Source organism: Rhodnius prolixus, unplaced genomic scaffold, assembly GCF_049639745.1.
Source record: "Rhodnius prolixus isolate KJV_2025 unplaced genomic scaffold, Rpr scaffold_12, whole genome shotgun sequence".
NCBI lineage: Eukaryota > Metazoa > Arthropoda > Insecta > Hemiptera > Reduviidae > Rhodnius > Rhodnius prolixus.
In genome coordinates this window covers 9110470-9116861 of record NW_027411635.1, presented here as the reverse complement: position 1 = coordinate 9116861, position 6392 = coordinate 9110470, and positions in this window count along the sequence as shown.

Below are 6392 nucleotides of genomic sequence, written 5' to 3'. Positions count from 1 at the left end.
GACTAGTATGCTCTCACTAACTGGCCTGTAGATTTCAATTCTCTTTCTATATCCCTACTTTATCCTGAATTCACCCACAAACAGACAGACAGACTCTCTCACACACACACACACACAGGTAATCTGTAGGTAAGTGAGAACAACTTCCCTACTGTTACAACGCACACAAAATCCAAAGAACATATGTAAATACACAACTTTCTCTTACTCTAATTATTATTACAACTTTAAATGAAACATTTTCCTTCGACTGTGCAAGATTACTTCTAATAAATAAAGAAAAATCGGTTGCAAATAAAAATTTTCCACAGTGGTACTCAATGGTGTAGACTGTTTAAGAGGAGACTTAAAAAAAGTCATAATTAAGGAGCGGGATTGCCAGCGAAGAGTTGTATATGAATTGTAACATACTTAGAGGCCTTTCGAGGCATCTGAGTTCTCCATCAAATATGTCGGAGATCGAAAACGTGTACCATTTTATTGCTATACGCTTCTCCTCAAACAATTTAGGTTAAAATACTTGAATAAGAATTGTCTTTTTCATGGAGGAGTTAATTTATCAAAATGGACTCAGAGGATGGTCATCATTAATTAAACGTTGTAGGGAAGCGTGGAAGTATAGATATAATAGCTAAACTATATAACTATAATATAGTTTAATATTTTACTTTAATAAGTAATAGGTAATTCAAATTTGAAAATCACTGTAATAAGTAATTTCTAAAATAAGAAAAAATGCAAATTTTATAATATACTTTAGTATATTATACTAAAGTTATCACAGTTAGCAGTGATTTTATTTAGTTTGTTCAATAGTTTACTATTTTGTTTACTTGCAACTTTACCCAAGTCTATATTTTGGTATATTTCATACCAATGAGTTAAATTATAACACATCTTCCACTAATGGTTTAATGGTCTTTACAAATATTTTTAATGTATTCAAGCTAGGTATTCAAGATCGCAAAGAATGTATAGTATATTAAATTATGATTTTTATTTTTGTATTTTATTTTTATTTTAAATAAAAAACGAATCAATATCCAATTTACAGTAACAACAATATTAATAACATTAATACAAATTTAGGTAAGATTTTGACGACGAATCGCTACATAAATGATTCTTTCTGACTTAATGAAATAATGTGGGTTATTAAAGCTAGAGAGATCTATTCAGTCCAATTGCTAACCCATTCAGGGAGCCAATAAATGAATTCTGCTTATTGTGCAATATGTTTGGGACTGGGGGTTTGTACCATTTCCTTGGAGAGTGTCCCACATTGGGAAAGGGTTGTCTAATATGTTTCTTAAAGGAAAGCCTTTAAGGGAATAGGAAATGATAAATGATAACTTTTCTAATAAGTGAATAAGCTACAATAAGTGGATTCCATTAATTAAGTTTTGTAAATATACCTGTAGATATCTATTACAATAATTGCTTTATACAAATTGTTTGAAAATTTTAGTAATTACATACATGTAAAAAATAAAAATAGTTAAGGTATGCAGAATTAATAAATCAACTTTTTTCTTTCTTTTCAATTTAGGGGATCCTGGAGTTATGTATGATTTATTAATAATAATAAAAATGTATTCTCAATATAAGTAATAAACAAGAATATCTTTGAATAAAGAGTATCATATTTATACTTTGGAATTTGACAACAACCCCGCTGATGGTCTTAGGCCAAGAGTATGTTTTTTATTTTAATTTTATAACTCTTTACTTTTGATTTGTTTTGTCTTTTTTTAACAATGTTTTCGAATTTTGTTAATTTAAAGACTCTATCTATCAATCTAAAAGCATTATCTATCTATTCCTTATAAAAACAAAACAAAAAAATGCAAAAATTCTAATTTCGTATTATGTTTAGGAGCTGACAAGGGCTGTGTCATTAAAAGTTGACAGACATTTTTCCAATTTTACATATGTTTTCAAAAAGGGTTCTAATAATTTTTTTAAAAACTTTGAATACTTACTGCATATATGTATATAGTTTATATCTATTATTTTTATTTGAAATTTTTTTCCAGAAAAATGAGATTTTTCAAGTTGTTACTGTAATTTTTTGTATTGAAAATCTTATTTAAATAATGGAGAACGTGGTTCTCTACTAGTAGTAGCATGCTACAACAAGTTTATTTGTACATGCAGAAAAAAAACTCCACAAATAAAAATTTAAAAAATCTCAGCGCACATTTGTACTTGAGGGAAATTAAATTTGAAGCAAATATTGTCATTTACAATTATAATGAAAGAAAGTCGTTTGAATTGTATTCAGGAGACCTCAAAACTTTATTTTCGGTGTAAACTTAATCTCAAAAAGCTACACGAATAAAGTAATTCTTGTTACAAAGGTAACAGAAACTAAAAACTGCAAAGGCATGCACCTGAATCAAGAAATATTGCCACACACGACTAAATTTAGTTCAGTTTATTGATGCGAAGTGTCAGACAAATATTTTGAATTCAAACATCCTTATGTAATAACTTATCGGACATTACATATTATTCAATTACAGAATGTAAACTACTATAGTTACAGAGTCAAACATTTATGTATACATTTTTTTTACTCTAATTACAATGTTACAGGTGATCGTGACGTTACACACGTGAAGCGATCTGTAAATTTCACGTCTGTAACTTTTATAACATCTAAGTTTATTGTTTTTGTTTCGTTTTTTCTTGCTTTAATTTTTGCCAGTGGAAGGCCTATTGTCAATACAACAGTTCAATCTAATTTAATGCAATCATTAGAACAACTTAAATTTTATTATTTTGTTTACGAGTCTTCAATACCATTAAGCTGCCCATAATTAGAGAAATAAGTAATTCGAAAATTATTCTTACTCGATGTACCAGAGTGTACTGATCAGACTTATTATTACAAGTCTTTTTTCATTTTTGCAGACATTAGGCAGTGTTTTTCTTCAAGATGAATTTGAATTATTTTTTCGAACCAACGACACTGAAAATTGAATAACTCCAGAAAACAAACATAATAACAGAGGTAAAGCATCGATGATTCGCTGGTACTGATTTATTTTAACTTCATGATCATTTTTCTCTATTCCCTCTCTTAAGAATATATATATTATTTTCAGGTGTACACACATATATAAACATCTTACTGATATATAGCCACCCCTTTTTACAGACATGGCATAACTTAATTTTTGTTGAAAAATGTTTTATATACAAGTTGAAGCACTGAGCTTGTGTGCACTGAGTTCAAAATAATTATTAGAAGCCATTTCCGAAAAAATCTTAAAAAACTGATAAATCAGATAAGTAAAGAGGTGTTTGCAACTGAATTGAATACACACTTCAATTTACAAAAACAAAAACTGCTTGCGAATTTCTCTTAATGCATTCCTGTTTTTACGGATGGTTCATTGATGGACATGCAGATCCTGGCTAGGCTTGTAAATACTGTTTCAGTTTCCTGATCCCTTGGGCTTTTCCGGATTTTTAAGGAACCAGTATGCTGATAAGGTATGGAATTAAACTTCGTTGGTCGCAATGATCTAATCTGTCATTCTTGTATCCTACCTGCCTTGTGGAACGAATATGGAACAGTGGATGGTAAAAGAATACCGGGGGAATTGAAAATCCCACATTGACGGTCGTCAAGCCAAGAATCTGTTGGGCTGACTTTTTCTTTTTTACCTTTAAATTTTCTTTTTACCTTTCCCAAGGTCTGGGGCTGCCAAATAACCGTTCTCTACCTTCCAAGATATTAATCATAATCTTCAACTCGGTCCGTTCTGAACCACTGACCACTACTTGTACCTGTGCTTGGATCTTTGACCTAAAGCCTAATAGCTTCTTTTAAACACTAAATTAAAGTCATTAATAGACCGACCTGTACTAGGGTGCGTATTAAATGTGAACTGTGTAATATTGTAACGAAATAATGTTAAATAACAATTCCAAAGGGATTATCTATGTGGTTAGAGTATTGATTGCCAAGCGGAGATCCCGGGTTCGAATTCAGCTGCTGGCCCTTTTTCTCTTTCTAGGAGCTTCTTACAGCTCACTGTCCGGTGATGGACAGTGTTGCCTATAGAGAGAGAACACTGTCCGGAGGCCAGCAGTGTACTGGAAAAAGCTGCGGGCGCTAATAACCTCAGATGTTGACGCGCCTTAAATCATTAAAACAAAAAAAATCAAAGTTGAAAGTAAAAGTTTCAGGACTGACGTAAGAGAAAATCATGTATGTGGTTTCACAGTAGATTATTTTCTCTCTTTTATCAATTCGAGACTTCAAAATAGAAAACTGCAGATAAAAAAAACACAGGTTTTGATGAGATACATTCAATTCCGATAATAACTTCTGCACGTTATCTTGACTTTAAAAAACGCCAGAGAATGTTGGCTCATTATTTTGGTTATCTATTTTTAATAAGTTAATGTTAAAATGAATATCTTGTAGGTTTATCTACAATACTAAATTACTAGATCAGTTGGAACTTTTACCTGGTTGAAGTATTAGTTTAGATTTGTGGCCTCGTACATTCCCTTTTCTTCATACAGCATTAACTGTTAAGTAATCTTACATAACTGGGTTATATTACACATATATATAGTGTCTATACATACGTACGTTATCAAGAAATAACACTACAACACATGCACACTGCGAAAATAGCTCCAACGTTCACTTATAGCCTACAGCAGAACAATCTAAAAGGTGCTACTTCCAAGTCGCAAGCATCGACCAGCTATGTTCTTGATATTTTAATGAGGAGAAGTAAAATATTACTTAAGAAACAAAAAAAAAATACGGTCGAACCACTCAAGCTACTTTTTTTTACCACATTTTACTGATTAAATTTTCTTTAAGCTTAAATTTGTAACTAAAATGATAGTTGGTTTCAATATTCCACAGTTCGCGCAATGAAATGATTAAATTGATTCTGTTGAAACAAGCATGTTGTCACAGCTTTCTAGAACTCAAAAACTCAACTAACTCGTGATTATGGTTTGACATTTCCTTCTCATAAAAATATTTATCCTCTCCGTTTACAACATCTGGTTGATAGTTCCGGTGTAAAAAGCCCACCTGAAAAAATAGGCATTATTTTTCTTTTACCTTTTTATACAAATGTTAGAACCATGTAAGGTACTTAAGAAAAAAATTTAACTTACCCATCCCTAAGTTCTCTGGCTAAATCAAGTTTCCTGGAATTTATGTTTCATGTAAGAGTAATAGACACTGCATGTTGTGAATATAAAATATTAGACAATTATGAATGTTCCTGTTTCAAATAAAAGTCACAAATTCATGCTATACGAAATTAATACAATTTTAAAGAAAAAAAAAATTGTTGGAGACTTTCTGAAAGAACTTAAGAAAAAAATCTCAAAATTGATTCTTACAGAACCATACTAACCTTATTGTAAACAGACCTTTACTTATTCTTGACACATTTATTATCGGTGAAATGTCAAATTCGAGAAAAAAAAAGTTTCCGATACTTCCTTTGCAGTGCAAGTAATACCTTCTCTTACAAAGAAAACAAAATTTAAAAAAAGGAAAACTAAACATTCTGCAAAACGATATGAACCAAGAAAATGAAACTGAAAGCTCTATGAATTTTTGAAATAGGAAACCAGGACTGTTCCAGCCTCTCAATACTTCTGTTTTCGTTATTCTTCATTTTACATAAATTTTCCATGTATTTTATAAACTATTTTTAAGAGAAGGTCCTGAAGGACGTCAGTCATTAAAGGGAACAAACGATAATTACTAGATTAAGACTGTACGCATCGTGAAATGTACGCTCAGTTCCGTTAACTGCTTAACTTTTCAATTGGGCTAATTTAGATGGATGGAGTTGTGCAATATCTTGTTGAAAGGGTTCTCGTATTTGCCTCACTAAAACTGGGTCCGTGAGAATAACAGTAGCGTAGAATTGAAGATGGTACAGAGTCCGTGGCACACTAACTTGAGCACAACCTTCGTTTTGTGCAATGCAAAATGAGGGACGTTGGAGTAGCAGTAATTCAGAAGGATGTTAATAAACCTTTCTGATGTAGAAGTATTTGTCTCTGATGTATTTAAAAATATACTGAACTGGTAAGTTTAAGAGTAACCAGTGTAAAGATTGAACATGAGATTTGGATGAGAGGTAGGGATTTTCTAGGGGCCCATAGACCGTCTGAGAGGTTGTCTGTACCAACTTCATTCATTATTTATAGGGAGAAACAGCCTTCCGTTTTTCACTGTTAAAAGTAAAGGTGCAAACTTATCGTGTAATAAATCGTGTTCAAATTGGATGCATTTCTTTTGCTGTTAAACCATTCAGAACGAAGGCACGACATTCCATTAAAGCAAAAAAATCTGATAAATAAAAGTTTTCGACAGAGCAAGTTGACCACTG